The 14,805-nt window shown below is 38.3% G+C and overlaps 1 pseudogene; it reads right to left on the bottom strand.

Annotated features, from left to right (window-relative positions):
* Window positions 1-9,933: 9,933 nt before the first annotated feature.
* LOC112915564 (tubulin alpha-3 chain-like) lies at window positions 9,934-10,746 on the bottom strand (annotated as a pseudogene).
* Between the last annotated feature and the right edge of the window lie 4,059 nt (window positions 10,747-14,805).

Consider the following 14,805-nt stretch of genomic DNA (forward strand, 5'->3'; position numbering starts at 1 on the left):
TGGAGGTCATAAATAATCAGAATAATCAGAAGTCATAAATCACACTAACTGTTCCTACCTTGGCAAACATGCCTTCTTAAGGTTCCCAGGATTCTTGGACTGCTCAAGCCCTGCACTAAGGAGTTCAAAGCAGGGAGAGATGGACTCCGAGAGCCCTCCTTGTCCCAGTGCCATCTCCCAAGGACAACCCACCCCAGCTCCTGCAGAGGTGCTGCTTGAGCAGTCCAGACTTTTGGAATGTGCTCTTCAGTTTCATCTGTCCTCCTGGGATGGAGCAGAAAGGCCTTGGAGGAGGTTTTCCAGGTGAGGAGGGACATGCCCCTGGGCTCTGTGGTGGTCTCACCCTGTAGGTAGGGATGTATGCTAGAGTGGCATAGAACCTAGCCCTCAAGCAAAGGGTCCAGGGCTGGGGGTCTCTTTTGCCTGGATTTTAGGGAGGTTTTCTATTAAGTATGTAGTAAAATTTTGACAGAATTTCAGAAATGTCTTTTTGAGGTTTTGTATGCCACCTTGTGGTATTTTGATGAACACTTAATAACATGATCTTGTAGAAAAAAGGAGATGCTGAGCTACAATTTAAAAAAATGTATTTTAAAAAAAAATGTATTTTAAATGAGAATAATAATCTTGGCTTGAAAAGGTATTTTTAAATATCATGATTAACATTTTCAATGTAAAATTTTCTTATATGACCATCTGAAAAAAAGCAAACCACTAAGATTTATAAAAGACAATTTACTACATATTTAGCTTTGGGATTCATTCATACACTCAGAAAAGGTATGTATCAAATGCCCGCTCTGCTTCAGGTACTGTTCTGGCACTGAGGTTATATTAGTGAGAAACAAAACTCCCTACCCTCCTAGAGTTACATTCCAATAGGATATAATAAAGTAGTAACCTGTAGTTCTTAATGAATACATTTGTTTACTCACATCCAATCTTAAAAATCTTACCATCTCACTGGTAGCCTTTTGCACAGGCATCTTGTCTGGCTCCCTATGTTAAGCCTTGAGAAGAAAAAAGTGCTCTCTTCTGCTTATTTTGGACTGCATAGAAAGTTGTTAACGGTTTTGTTCACAGGTCCTAAAAGGACTATGTCACTTCCAGTGGGAATTTCTGAACAGTATAATTAGTAAATAAAAGAAAAAATAAGCATTTAAAAGGCAAACATATTTCAAACTTTTGTTTTTTGCAAGTGCATTTATTAAGTGGGAAATGCTAGCCTTATGCAGTGTTAACAGCGTTAAGCAGGCAAAGATCAATTCAGTGACATCAAATTAAAAAGTATCTAAATTGGCCTTGAGGCCCAGGCAAAATTCTTTTGCTTCCTCTAATCCCTAAACGTTCTCTTCACCCCCTTTCTTGCTCCCTTATGCCCATTAATGTTACTTCCTTTGTGTACCCACCCATAACTTGTTTAGAAATTAAGCAGCACTGGGACCAGGGGACTTCCCTTATTTGACCACCTCATGGTCCAAACTTTGAAGGTCCTTGTGAGGAGTACACAGGAGGGCCAATTCCTTGGCCTGGTGGGTCACTGGAGGAGACCAGATAGCCAAAGACAACTTCATTCTCCTCCTCCATAGCCCAAAGAAGCCTCTGTTAGTTCTGAAAGGTCTCAATAATTGAAGTGGAGAATGGAAAAGAAACTAAAGGAAAAGGAGTCTGACTTTAGTCTTTCCCCTATACCATTTTCATACTGCTGTGGAGGGAAAAATATTAAGTGGAGTGATTCTCTTTCTCCAGAATCACATTTTTCTATTGCATCATAATACAAAAGTTATAGTCTCTGAGCTTATGAGCAGTATTTTGTTCTGGGTTTTGCTCTTTCTATTTAGAATTTCATCCTTACAAATATATACATGTATTATTCATTTTTCAATTTTATGTGGTAAATAATGATAAAATGATCATAGTGGTGGTTTATGTGACTTGGTCATAGCTAGAAATAAATCCATGGCGAATATGCCTAGGCTTTCAGAATAGGACTTAGAGTTAGACCTCTAAGCCATACCCATCACAAGTTATGTTTAACAATTTCTAATTTTACCTGAAGTAGTTATGGGTTGAAGAGGTAATGGCTCCTTTATATGTAATGTAATGTAAAAAATAATAATATATAAACCCACAATTAAACACTCAAAATGACAACCCAATTTAAGAATATGCAAAGGACTCTATTACACATTTTTCCAAAGAAGATACACAAATTGCCAGAAAGCACAGGAAAAGATACTCAACATAATTAGTCACTGGAGAAAAGCAAATCAAAAGCACAATGAGATGTCATCACTTCATATCTAGAATGGCTGTAATATTTTTTTGATGGAAAATAGCAAGTATTGAGAATGCAGACAAATTGGAAGCCTTGTGTATTGCTGATAGGAATGTAAAATGGTGCAGTCATGAGGGAAACAGTTTGGTTGGTCTTCAAAACGCTGGTCAGAATTACCAAATGACCCAGTAATTTTATTTCTAGGTATATACCCACAGGAATTGAAAGCTAGAAGACATATTTGTACACCAGTGTTAATTACAGCATTATTCACAATAGCCAATAGGTGGAAACAACCCAAGTGTCCACCAGCAGGTGAATGGGTAAGCAAAATGTGGTAGATACACACAATGGAATATCATTTAGCCATCAAAAGGAGTTTGATGTACAATGGTGTACTGCTACACCATTGACCCTTAGAGACATTATTCTAAATGAAATAAGTCAAAAAGGACAAATATTGTAAGATTTCATTTAAGAAAATATAAGAATACACAAATTTATAGATATAGAAAGTAGATCTGTAGTTACTAGAGTTGGAGGGAGGGGGGAAAAGAGAGTTAATGGTTATTGATTACAAAGCTTCTGTTTAAAGTAATGAAAACATGTTGGAAATAGTGGTGATGGTTACACAGCACTGTACATGTAATTAATGTCACTGAATGGTATACTTCAAATGGTTAAAATGGCAACTTTTTTTTTAAGATCTTATTTACTCATTTGAAACAGAGAAAGAGAGAGAGAGACAGAGTAAGCATGAGCAGGAGGGTGGGGCAGAGGCAGAGGGAGAAGCAGACTCCCTGTTCAGCTGGGAGCCCAATGTGGGGCTCTATCCTGGGACCTGGGGATCATGACCTGCCCCAGGTCATGATCCCTGCCCCAAAGGCAGATGCTTAACCATCTGAGCCACCCAGGTACCGCTAAAATGACAACTTCTATATTATATATATTTTACCATAAAGTTAATCATGTAATATACCAAAGACTCTTAATGTATTCACTTTAACTGGGTAGACTGTACAGTATGTGAACTATGTCTCATTAAAGCTGCTTAAAAAATTTTGTGGGACACAACTCAAGTTCTTAGAGGCAAATTTATGACTTATGTGCTTATATTGGAAAAAATAAGGATTATAAAGTAATGAATTAATTCAATATAAGAAAGAACAAGTGAATAGGCCTATAGAAAATAGAATGTTTGCAATTATGAGGATAATAGAAATTAATGGAATAGAAAGTAAACATATAATGACACGAACTGAGGCAAGAGTTAGTAATTTTACTAAGAAGAAATAAGCCTAGGGAATTTATAAATAAACAATACTGTGAGGTAAAAAGGATCAGAACCTGATATGAGGCATATAATTAAAAGATAGAAGATAGGGACACCTGGGTGGTTCAGGGGTTGAGCATCTGCCTTTGGCTTATGTTGTGATCCTGGGGTCCTGGGATTGAGTCCCACATGGGGCTCCCTGGGGGAGTTCTCCCTCTGCCTGTGTCTCTGCCTCTCTCTGTGTGTCTCTCATGAATAAATAACATTAAAAAAAAAAAAAGATGTTGCGACTTTGTTTCAATAAACTTGAAACCTTAACAAAGTGGATAAGTTCTTGAAAAATTTGACTTGCAAAAGTGATTCAAAAAGAAAGAATAAGCCAGGTGATTTTGCCAAAAATTTATAACAAGTTTTAAAAACACAATGATATCTAACACAAATTATTGAGTCTTTCTAGACTTTCTAGTCTTTCTAGACTCAACAAAGAACACTCCTTAAATTTCAGCATGAGTGTAGCATAATCATGATGGTCAAAATCTGAAAAGGACAGAATGAGAAAGGAAAATAACAGGTTATTCTCTCATAAATACAAATACAGGGCAGCCTGGGTGACCCAGCGGTTTAGTGCCACCTTCAGCCCAGGGCATGATCCTGGAGACCTGGGATGGAATCCCACATCAGCTCCCTGCATGGAGCCTGCTTTTCCTTCTGCCTGTGTCTCTGTGCTCCCTCTCTCTGTGTGTCTCTCATGAATAAATACATAAAATCTTAAAAAAAAAAAATACAACAACTGATGAACTGCTAAACTCTACCTCTGAAACTAATAATACACTCTATGTTAATTAATTGAATTTAAATAAAATAAAATTTAAAAAATAAAGATAAACACAAAGACCCAAAAGATAAAAAAGCAAACTGAATATAGTGACCTATAACAATATGCATTATACCAATTGAATAGATCCCCAAAATTAAAGGTTGATTTAGTGTTAGCAATTTGTAGGGCAGCCCAGGTGGCTCAGTGGTTTAGTGCCGCCTTCAGCCCAGGGCGTGATCCTGGAGACCCTGGATTGAGTCCCACATCAGGCTCCCTTCATGGAGCCTGCTTCTCCCTCTGGATGTGTCTCTGCCTCTCTCTGTGTGTGTGTGTGTGTGTGTGTGTGTGTGTGTGTGTGTGTGTGTGTGTCATGAATAAAAAAAAAGATTAAAAAACAATTTGTGTAATGTCTACGTGTAAAAAATTATTTAAATTCATTTTGCCAACATATAGTATTAACACCCAATGCTCATCTCATCATGTCCTTAGTGCCTGTCACCCAGTTACCCCTCCACCTCATCCACCTCCCCTTCTGTGACCCTTTGTTTCCCAGAGTTAGGAGGAGTCTTTCATGATTTGTCTTCCTCTAATTTTTCACCACTCAGTTTCTTCCCTTCCCTTATGGTTCCTTTCACTATTTCTTATATTCCATATATGAGTAAAGCATATGATAATTGTCTTTCTCTGATTATTTCACTCAGCATAATCCCCTCTAGTTCCATCCATGTCAATGTAAGTGGTAGGTATTCCTCCTTTCTGATGGCTGAGTAATATTCCATTGTGGATATATATGTACGTATAACTTTTTATGTATGTATAACGTCTATAATTTGTGGACATTGCTGCTATAAACATTGGGGTGCAGGTGTCTCGGCATTTCACTACATCAACATCTTTGGGGTAAATCCCCAGCAGTGCAATTGCTGGGTCGTAGGGCCGTTCTATTTTTTTAACTCTTTGAGGAACCTCCACACAGTTTTGCAGAGTGGCTGCACCAGTTCACCTTCCCACCAACAGTGCAGGAGGGTTCCCCTTTCTCCACATCCTCGCCAACATTTGTTGTTTCCTGTCTTGTTGATTTTAGTCATTCTCACTGGTGTGAGGTGGGATCTCGTTGGTTTGGATTTGTATTCCCCTGATGGTATGTGATGCAGAGCATTTTCTCATGTGCTTGTTGGCCATGTCTATGTTTTCTTTGGAGAAATGTCTGTTCATGTCTTCTGCCCATTTCTTGACTGGATTGTTTGTTTCTTGGGTGTTGAGTTTGATAAGTTCTTTATAGATCTTGGATACTAGCCCTTTATCTGATATGTCATTTGCAAATATCTTCTCCCATTCTGTAGGTTGTCTTTTAGTTTTGTTGACTGTTTCTTTTACTGTGCAGAAGCTTTTTATCTCAATGAAGTTCCAATAGTTCATTGTTGCTTTTGTTTGTTTCCCTTGCCTTCATAAATGTGTCTTGCAAGAAGTTGCTGTGGAATGGCTACATTTCTAACAGACATAGCAAGAAACAGATGAAACTAAAAAAATAGTTGTAACTGAAGGAAACTTAAGGAACAGCTTAAAGAAGGATTAATGGAACCCATAAGGGATAGTTGGACATCCCTTCGGTGACCAGTAGTAACCAGAAATCTCTAGGAATGAAAGGGCAAGGAAAGGAATGCTTAGTGAGAGATGGAATTATGGAAGAATATTTACCCATCAGTATTTGTAGCCATAGAAGAACGCATCCTCTGCCAGAACCATAAGTCCGAACTATGACCAATGAGGGCTGCCACTCTTCCATTTTCTGTTACTGTCTATCATTTGTCAGCCTCCATGAAAAACCAGTGGCAAGGGAACTTGGGGATGCAAGCATAAAAATAGGCCTTATAGGGAATAGAGCAGTAAAGGGCAGAGAATGGATTTGGGTGTGCACTTTGAGAATAGCCAGCTAAACCATATGATCATAAGTAAAAAGGGAAGTTGTATAATCATCTAGTTGGCAAACTTCTACAAAGAACTAACTAGATAGTAAATATTTTTGCTTTACAGGCCATAGAACTACACCTTTTTGCCACTGAGTTAAAAGCATGTGTACTAAACAAGTGTGTGTGGCTGTTTTCCAATAAAGCTATATATATTTTTTTTAAATGTGGCCTGGATTTGGTCTACGAGGAACCTAATATAAAAATGGGCAAAAGTCTGAAAGAGATACCTCATAGGATAGAAAAGTGAGCATGAATAGCCCCTGCAAATATCCTTTGTTTGTCCTACATACCAACTTTACATTCTTTATCCTGTACTCTGTCTAGGATCCTGGCCTTAGCAGAGTTCCCATTCTTTGGGAACTTCTCTGACTTCCAGTTGGATTTAGCCAGTGAGGATTCCTGACTAAAGATCAGAAGGAGGGGGCAGGGGGAGAATGAAGTTGAGATATTTGTTCTCCTTGATCCCTTCCTCACTCTAGCTGTTTCTTTTAAGCAAAAGTTCCTGCTTTATTCTAGGTTTATTTATTTATTTTTTATTCTCTATTCTAGGTTTCCAGTAGCCTTTTCCTCCTCCTGTCCTATTGGATCTAGGAGTGGAAAAAACTCTATTCTGGACAGTCTGGGTTCTCCTACATTCCATGCACATCTTTGTACTTAGTTCCCTTTGACTATCCTAACTTGTCATTTGTTCCCTATTGGAATCCTGGTTTAGTCAATCAACATATTAATAGCCAGAAAAAAATGCAGATCAAAATCATTATTAAAGATGATTTAAAACCTACCATATTGGGAATAAGTAAAAATATCAGCAAGGATATAGAACAGATAATACAGTTATACATGATTGGTGAGTGTATCAATTGATACAACTATTTCAGAAAAACAATTTAGCATTATATAGCAAAGCTGAAAATGCACATGTCCATGATCCCACAATTTTGCACTGGGAGATATGTTAAGGAATGTTTATAAGAGGATTTTGTTTTGTAATAGCAAAACATTGGAAACACCACAGATATCCATCAATAGAATGGATAAATAAATTGTGATATTAATATAATGGAATATTAAATGGCAGTGAGAATGAGTAAGTTCTAGCTACATTTTAAAAAAAGCATGGATTAAGTCAGAAAAACAATAGGGCACAGAAAATCAACTCACAGAAGAAGGTGACACATGGGCAAAGTTTTTAATAAAGTGAGAAAAGGAGCCATGTGGATACCTGGGGAAGAACATTCCGGAGATAAGACATAGCAAGTGCAAAGATGCTGTAGTGTTTCTGTGTCTGGTGTTTTGAGGAATAGGAAGGGACCCAGGAGACCTAGAACAGAGTAAGGGGGAGTAGAACAGGAGGTCATAGGGGCTTGGGGGTAGAATAAATTATTTCTGACCATGTAGGCCATTGTATGGACTCTGCTTTAGTCTAATACAGGAGCTCACTGAAAGTGTTTGAGAAAAGTGACATGATCTGACTTATTATTTATTTTTTTAGATAATCACTCTGGGAGCTGGAATAAGAATGGACAGAGAAAGCGCATTGGAAGACTGGTTACATGACTGTTGTGGTGATTCAGATGGCAGATGATGATGGCCCTGAGCAGTGGAGGTGGTGAGAAATGGTTAGTTACCTGTTGTATTTTGAAGGTGCACAGGATCTGCTGATCCTGGAAGTAAAGGTTCAGTGGAAGAGAGGAATCTATGATGACTCTAAACGTTTTAGGCTTGCAGGACTGGAAGCCACTGAGATGAAAAAGACTAGGAAGAACAATTTGGGGAAGAAAAGAAGAGTTCAGTTTGAACACGTCGCATTTGAGACGTGTGTTGTACATTCGAGTAGATCTGTTGGGTAGGCATTTGGGTAGAGTCTGGAGTCCATGGGATAGGAATTCACCATTCATTTATACACAGCTCAGAACTCTCCAGAATAAAGTTTTAATTGATATGTGTCCCTTGGAGAGGCCAGGATATTCTCTTTGCTACAGAGATCTGCACTTGCCATAGACCTGCCCCATTTCTTGGTAATCATTGCTGAGGTAGCGATCCAAAGCATCTGTGACTGACTGTACATACTCTCTGGCGTTATTTATATTACCTGGCAGATCAAACACATGCTCAAGCAAGTTTCCTAGCTTTATGAATGATGGCAGCAGAGCACTTGGCCCCCTTCCCCCTTGTGATGGATATAGCTGATGCTAACAACACATCTAGGGGACTACAAATAAAGCATGCAAGTTCTCAAGAATCTTAGTCTCATCTGCCAGTAGGAACTGAATGAGACAGAGCATAAGTCTGCAGTGACATATTATTTTGTAATCAAATTGCACTTTGTCTCTGCTCAGGAATTGACAATCCGGTGTAATTTATATAGAATATCACTTTCCTATTTTTACCTCCATTTTCAGTTTGAAAACTGAAGAGAGAACTTTTTTTCCCCCCCCAGAATAAGTATCAGAAATTCTTAGGAATATGTCCTATCCTACCTCACAAACTTGAAGTTATTAGTCTTCAATTCTAAATCTTCCTTTGAATTCCAGTCAGGACATAATAGAACCTGAAAGTCTTAGCATAGTTTATAATTTTACTAAGATACCTACATTGCCAAGGTCATTGGAATACAGGGCTTTGCTGAAGCAGTATGACATTTCAGTTCACTCGGAGAGGAAGCTGTGTTTGGCTTCAGTGGTAAAAGAGTTTTATTCCAACTGTGATGAAGGACTGGTCATATGTAAGTAGGGAAGCCAGAATGGGCACTGAGGGTAGTGAAGGAGCAGAAAGCTGAATGTTTTCTATTCTCCTCCCACAAATATTCAGTTCCTTCCATAGCTAGATTCACCTGTTTCCCCATGGGGAGGCCTTCTGTCTTTTCGGTTTTGAATTTCACAGACTGAGGCTCCCTGAGCTGAGGAAATCCAAAGTAGGCACTAAATCTATCTGATGGTGAGACAAGACACAGCAAGAGGACAGCACCAGGCAGAGAAATTCTGCTGTGGGGACACAGACTTCCACATACAACAAAAATGTTCCCATATCTGTGGGCCTTTACGTAAGCAAGGAAGGCAGTGTTGCAGGACACCTTGGGGAAGGGTATAGAGCAGGCCATCGATAGGGCATTTTCACAAGTGTGAAGCTAGGGAGTTCATGAGTGAGGTCCCTGGTAGGGAATGATTCATTATTTGAAGGAACGATGACTCCTATTTAGAAGATAAGAAGCCATTTCTAAATGGCCTCACTGTAACTGGGATTCTTCAGGCTTTGAGGATGCACGTGGTTTACCAGGCTTGAATATGATTGTGTGTATGTGTAAGTGTATAGAATTAACATGCCATAAAATCCACTCATTTAAAGTGAAAATTCAATGGCTTTTAGTATTCATTGTGTTATAATTTTGATCAATTAATAGAGGAAATTTAATTGTAAACAACTTGACACCAGCCATGCTGCCAGCTACACTCTACTATCCTTCACCTTTTTTGGCCTGTTCTTCTCTTGAATCCTCACCGTCCTCCAGAGCTGCCAGGTTCTTCTGGGCCTCAGAGACCTCTCTCCTTCCTACAGGTCTTCCTCCCTGGTACTAGTGCATACACATTCACCTTGCTTATGTGAGATCAAACTTATGGTTCAGGGCAGGCCCAGGCCTCAGCCATGACAGTGGTGTTGCTCAGTACACATACTCTCTCCTCGGGGTGACAGTTGGAGGGCTTGTTGTGGTTAATGCCTACTTTGTGTTTCACTTCACCCTGATGCTGGTAAAGCCTGCGTTGACATTGATGTGTCCCCCTGCCCTCCATCCCGCATACCACGTGCTGCAAACCATGTACTTGTTGTGGCAAGGGTCGTACTTGGCCATCTACCTGGCTGGCTTGAAACAGGCATTGGTGATCTTGGCTTCAGATAGCTGCTCATCATAGGCCTTCTTAGCTGAGATGCCTGAGGGTCAGTGGCCAGGGGAGAGTGGGTGCAGGGGTAATGGACCAGGTTCCTAGTACTGTCAAGTTGCTGAGAGGTGGTGATCTTCCCAATCAAATGATTGAAATTGGTATGTATGATATCCAGGTTACACTGACATATGTCGTAGATGGCTTCCTCAGTGACCATGAAGGAACAGTGAGAATGATCCAGGGTCATATGGGTGATCAGTAAGGAATTGTAGGATTTCACTATGACTGTGTTTCCTGGAAGACTGGCAAATTGGAGTTTGGACTTCTTGCCATAGACCACCAAGAGCTGTTTCATGAGCAGGGGCACAAACCCAGAGCTAGTGCCACCCCCAAAGCTGTGCAACATGAGCAATTCCCATAGCCTCATACACTGGATCTGCCAGTTTTCAGATCCAGTCCAGGTCAACAATCTCTTTGCCAATGATACAATGGCCTTTGGCAGAATTATTGCTTATGTCTTCTTTTCCAGGGATCAATACCAAACACCCAATTTATTTTTTATTTATTTTTCAATTTTTTTTTTTACTTTTCTGAACCTAATTTTAATTTTCTCTTATTTCTTAAAATGGCACTAGGTTAACAAAATAGGCAAGTGATTTTGAATTACATTATTTATGTTTATTTTTGACTCCTTAAGGGCTCATGTAAAAAAAAAAAAAAAGTAGCTAAACAATTTCATGGTTTTCTGTTCTTTGGTTAGAGAATAGTGACTCCAGCGAAGAGGACATGGATACTGTCAGTATCTATCTATGTGATTCCTGCTATTATAGATCTTTTCAAGTACCTGGGTGCTTGGCATGATGTAGACATAAAAACTGGATGACTAGCAGCATTTTAAATTATTCTTCTTGAAGACACAGCCATTATTCACTGAGTATCTTCTTATTATGAGTGCACAAATCCATGCAAATGTTTACTGTTTTACCACCAGATGTCAGCCATTCACTGCACTGGTAATAACAACCTTGAAGAACTCTGAGAAATCTATGTGGACGTCACCTTCATCTCTCCTTCCCTCTGTCCCTCTTTCACCCCTTCCTGCTATGACTATCAGTCTATCAATCAATTATCAATTGACCTATTATCTATTTATAATACACATATCTATTCTAATCTATCTAAATAATGAAAGGGATATACTAGATATTTTAAGAAAACTAACACAATATAGAATTTAAATACTGTATACAAATGTGAAAATGACATTAAAATGTTTTTTAAACTTTGGTCTAGAATTCAGGTTCTTTTCAGTCTAGGAACTTTGGGACCAAGGCAATATTTTGCAGCCTTTGTTTCAGAACATACTTTCAACTGCCACCCAGAACCTTTGCTTTTTGGAATTTTTATTGGATTTTTGTTGTTACTCTGGAATTGTATCCTTACGAAGAGTTATCAACTACCTATTGAACAAATATGCAATATTTGATTTTTAGAGATGCTTTTATGTGATTAAAAAGCTAATTAACTATGGAAGAACTATGCAGAAAGAATTTTCCTCTACCAACAACTTCTATTTAATTTTTTTCTATTAAATGCTTTTTTGAGCATTAACATATACCTTCTATGTTCCATGACTACAAACTTTATCAAGTTCCTGGCTCTACTTCCATCACTGAGCTTAATACAATGAATTTATGCTTTCTTTTTCCTCTCAATATTGTGAGCTATTTGAGGTTTGGGAGCTTAGCAGGTATCTATTGATAAATGAATTTTATTCTCTAAACTTATTTTTACAGGTAGCCTATAGTGGATTGTTGGTTATTTCCTCAGCAACCATTTTCTTCTATCTCTCTTTGTATCTGACTTTTGTTTCAATGTGTAACACTTGTCTTCTGGAGTCATGGAACTTAGAGAGAAAGTTCATCCCACCAAGCTTTATGCATGAGCCTGAGTGGTATAAAAATAATCCCATTCCCTTTGTTAATGCTTAGCGTGGAAATGACCACGGTCCAAGGAAGACTTTCCTCACTCCTAACAGAGTGGACTACAAGGATGTATCTTTGCAAATCTATTGTCATTTCTGAAAAAGAAAACACTAGTGTTCTTGTGTTTCTGAATCTTTTTGTGGAGGTGGTGATATGGAGAAAATTTTCAGACACCTACCAGAGACATCTTTCATGTCACATAGAAATAACATTCTAGAATATGAAACAACATAGAGGAAAACAGATGCAGATGAGAGAGAGAGAGAGAGAGAGAGAGAGAATCTCATGTTATTTTTTCTGTCCCTAGATCTTCTTTTATGAGCCAATGAGCCAATAATGTTCTTTCTTATTTTTACACAGTTATACCCAGAGAGGTAAGAATTCTGATAGGGGAAATGTGTTAGGCATCTGAAAACATGTCTAGAACCTGGAAAGACAGTAAGAGCATGGCAATTTGAGAAAGAAGTGGAATGTGGCTTCTTGGAGTGAGGATGATGAGGTGAGTTGGAGTTGGGGATGGGGCTGTGGTGAGGCTGGAAAAGTAAGCAGCCCCTGGGGACTGCTAGTGTTTGCCATCCTTTTCTAAGTTGAAACAAAATTCAGAGCCTTAGTGAAATTCTTTTTTTTTTTTTTAAGATTTTATTTACTCATTCATTCAGAGAGAGCGAAGAGAGAGGCAGAGACACAGGCGGAGGGAGAAGCAGGCTCCATGCAGGAAGCCCGATGTGGGACTCGATCCTGGGTCTCCAGGATCACACCCCAGGCTGCAGGTGGCGCTAAACTGCTGCGCCACCGGGGCTGCCCCCTTAGTGAAATTCCTAAAGATTTCTGTAAATTTTGTGACCTGTTGGAAAATATAATAAATTACTTCACAATTAAAAACCCTTTGAAAAACAAGGTTAAGAGAATGAAAAGCTATAACTCATTTACTGAGATAAAATATTTGCAAATCGGGGCACCTGAGTGTCTCAGTCAGTTATGCATCTGACTCTTGATTTTGGCTCAGGCCATGATTTCAGGGTCATATGACCAAGCCCCGTATCAGGTTCCCCACTCAGTATGGAGTCTGCTTGTCTTTCTCCCTCTATTCCTTCCCCCACTTGCTCTCTCAGTCTCTTTCATAAATAAATAAATAAATAAATAAATAAATAAATAAATAAATAAATAAATAAATAAAATCTTTAGAAAAAGACTTTAAAAAGTATTTGCAAATCAAATATCTGGTAAGGGACATGAATTTGGAATAACTTGAGATTTCATTACAAGTATAATCTGTTTTCTTTGTCCTATTCAATAAGAATGTAATTATTTTTTACTTTTACTAGCAGTCTTGAGTAAATTCATATGTGTGATAAAATCAAGTATATCAAATGTAGTCAAATCCCAATTACTCCTAATGGTTTTGAAACCCTCTGTTGAGCCAGCCTGGCTTCCAGCCCTTCTATCACTGTACCCCTAAACTACTCTAAGCTGTAGCCAATTGCTAATCCCCTAGTATAACCAGCATTGTCCTTTAGTTCTCCTCTCTTTACTCAAATTTCACCTTTTTTATGAAAACTCTCTGTTCTTCTGTCAGAAGTTTGATAGCATTTTGCGTACATTCCTCTTACGTCTTATACTGTAATTATTGACAGGCTTATTTTAGTTCCCTCTCTAGATTACAAATCCTTAAAGGCCTTTTTTTTTTTTTTTATCTTTGCATTTTGCACATACTGAAGCTTAATCAATGCCTGTTGAATGAATTTTTTGCCTTTTCATTTATTTAATCTTTAATGGATTACTTGAGTACACATTTATGACAACTTGAGAACAATAGTAATATTTTTAAGGAAGGAGCCACTCCTTTTTAATGAAGACCAGACAAGGCTCAGAACAAGGCCCTAGAAATGTGAAACTCTTATTAAAGATTTCTGTGACATCTAGGAAATATAATGGCATAAGAGAAAATAAATGGAAAAAATCAAATTTCCAGGAATTAAATCAATGTAAAGAGGCATTGGGATTAGTATAACTAGACTGGCCAATGCCTTTCTTTGTTTCTTACTAAAAAAAAATTATCTATAAATGTATGTTATAGGGTATGTAGCCAGGGATACATTTGTCTTTTTCTCTTCTTCAATAAGAAAAAAAGAGAAAACAATGTACACACTACAGTGTAAATTCCAGCAGAGATGGGATGTTGCCTTTCACCACTGTGTCCCGAGAACTTAAGAGCTGTTTGCTTGTTAGACATTCAAAAGTGCTTACTAATGACAAATAGTTGTCAGAAATTACTTCTGAATCATGGAAGGAAGTTACTCTGGCTAGGTCGGGTTGGGACACTTAAGACTCACCAGGGAGTCTCTCTTAGAAAGGGATAGATGGCCAACAGTCAGTCCCCATATCTGGGAAAGAAGCTGATGGGTTATTCACAATACCCAAGATGTGGAAACAAATAAATGTGCATCGACTGAAGAAGGGATAAAGAAAACGTGGTATAAATACATAATAGAATACTATTCAGGCTTAAAAAAAAAAAAAAAAAGGAAATCCTGCCATTTGTAACAACATGAATGAACCTGGAGGACATTATGCTAAGTGAAATAAGCCAGTCATAGAAGGACA

Source organism: Vulpes vulpes, chromosome 14 (assembly GCF_048418805.1).
Source record: "Vulpes vulpes isolate BD-2025 chromosome 14, VulVul3, whole genome shotgun sequence".
Taxonomy (NCBI): domain Eukaryota; kingdom Metazoa; phylum Chordata; class Mammalia; order Carnivora; family Canidae; genus Vulpes; species Vulpes vulpes.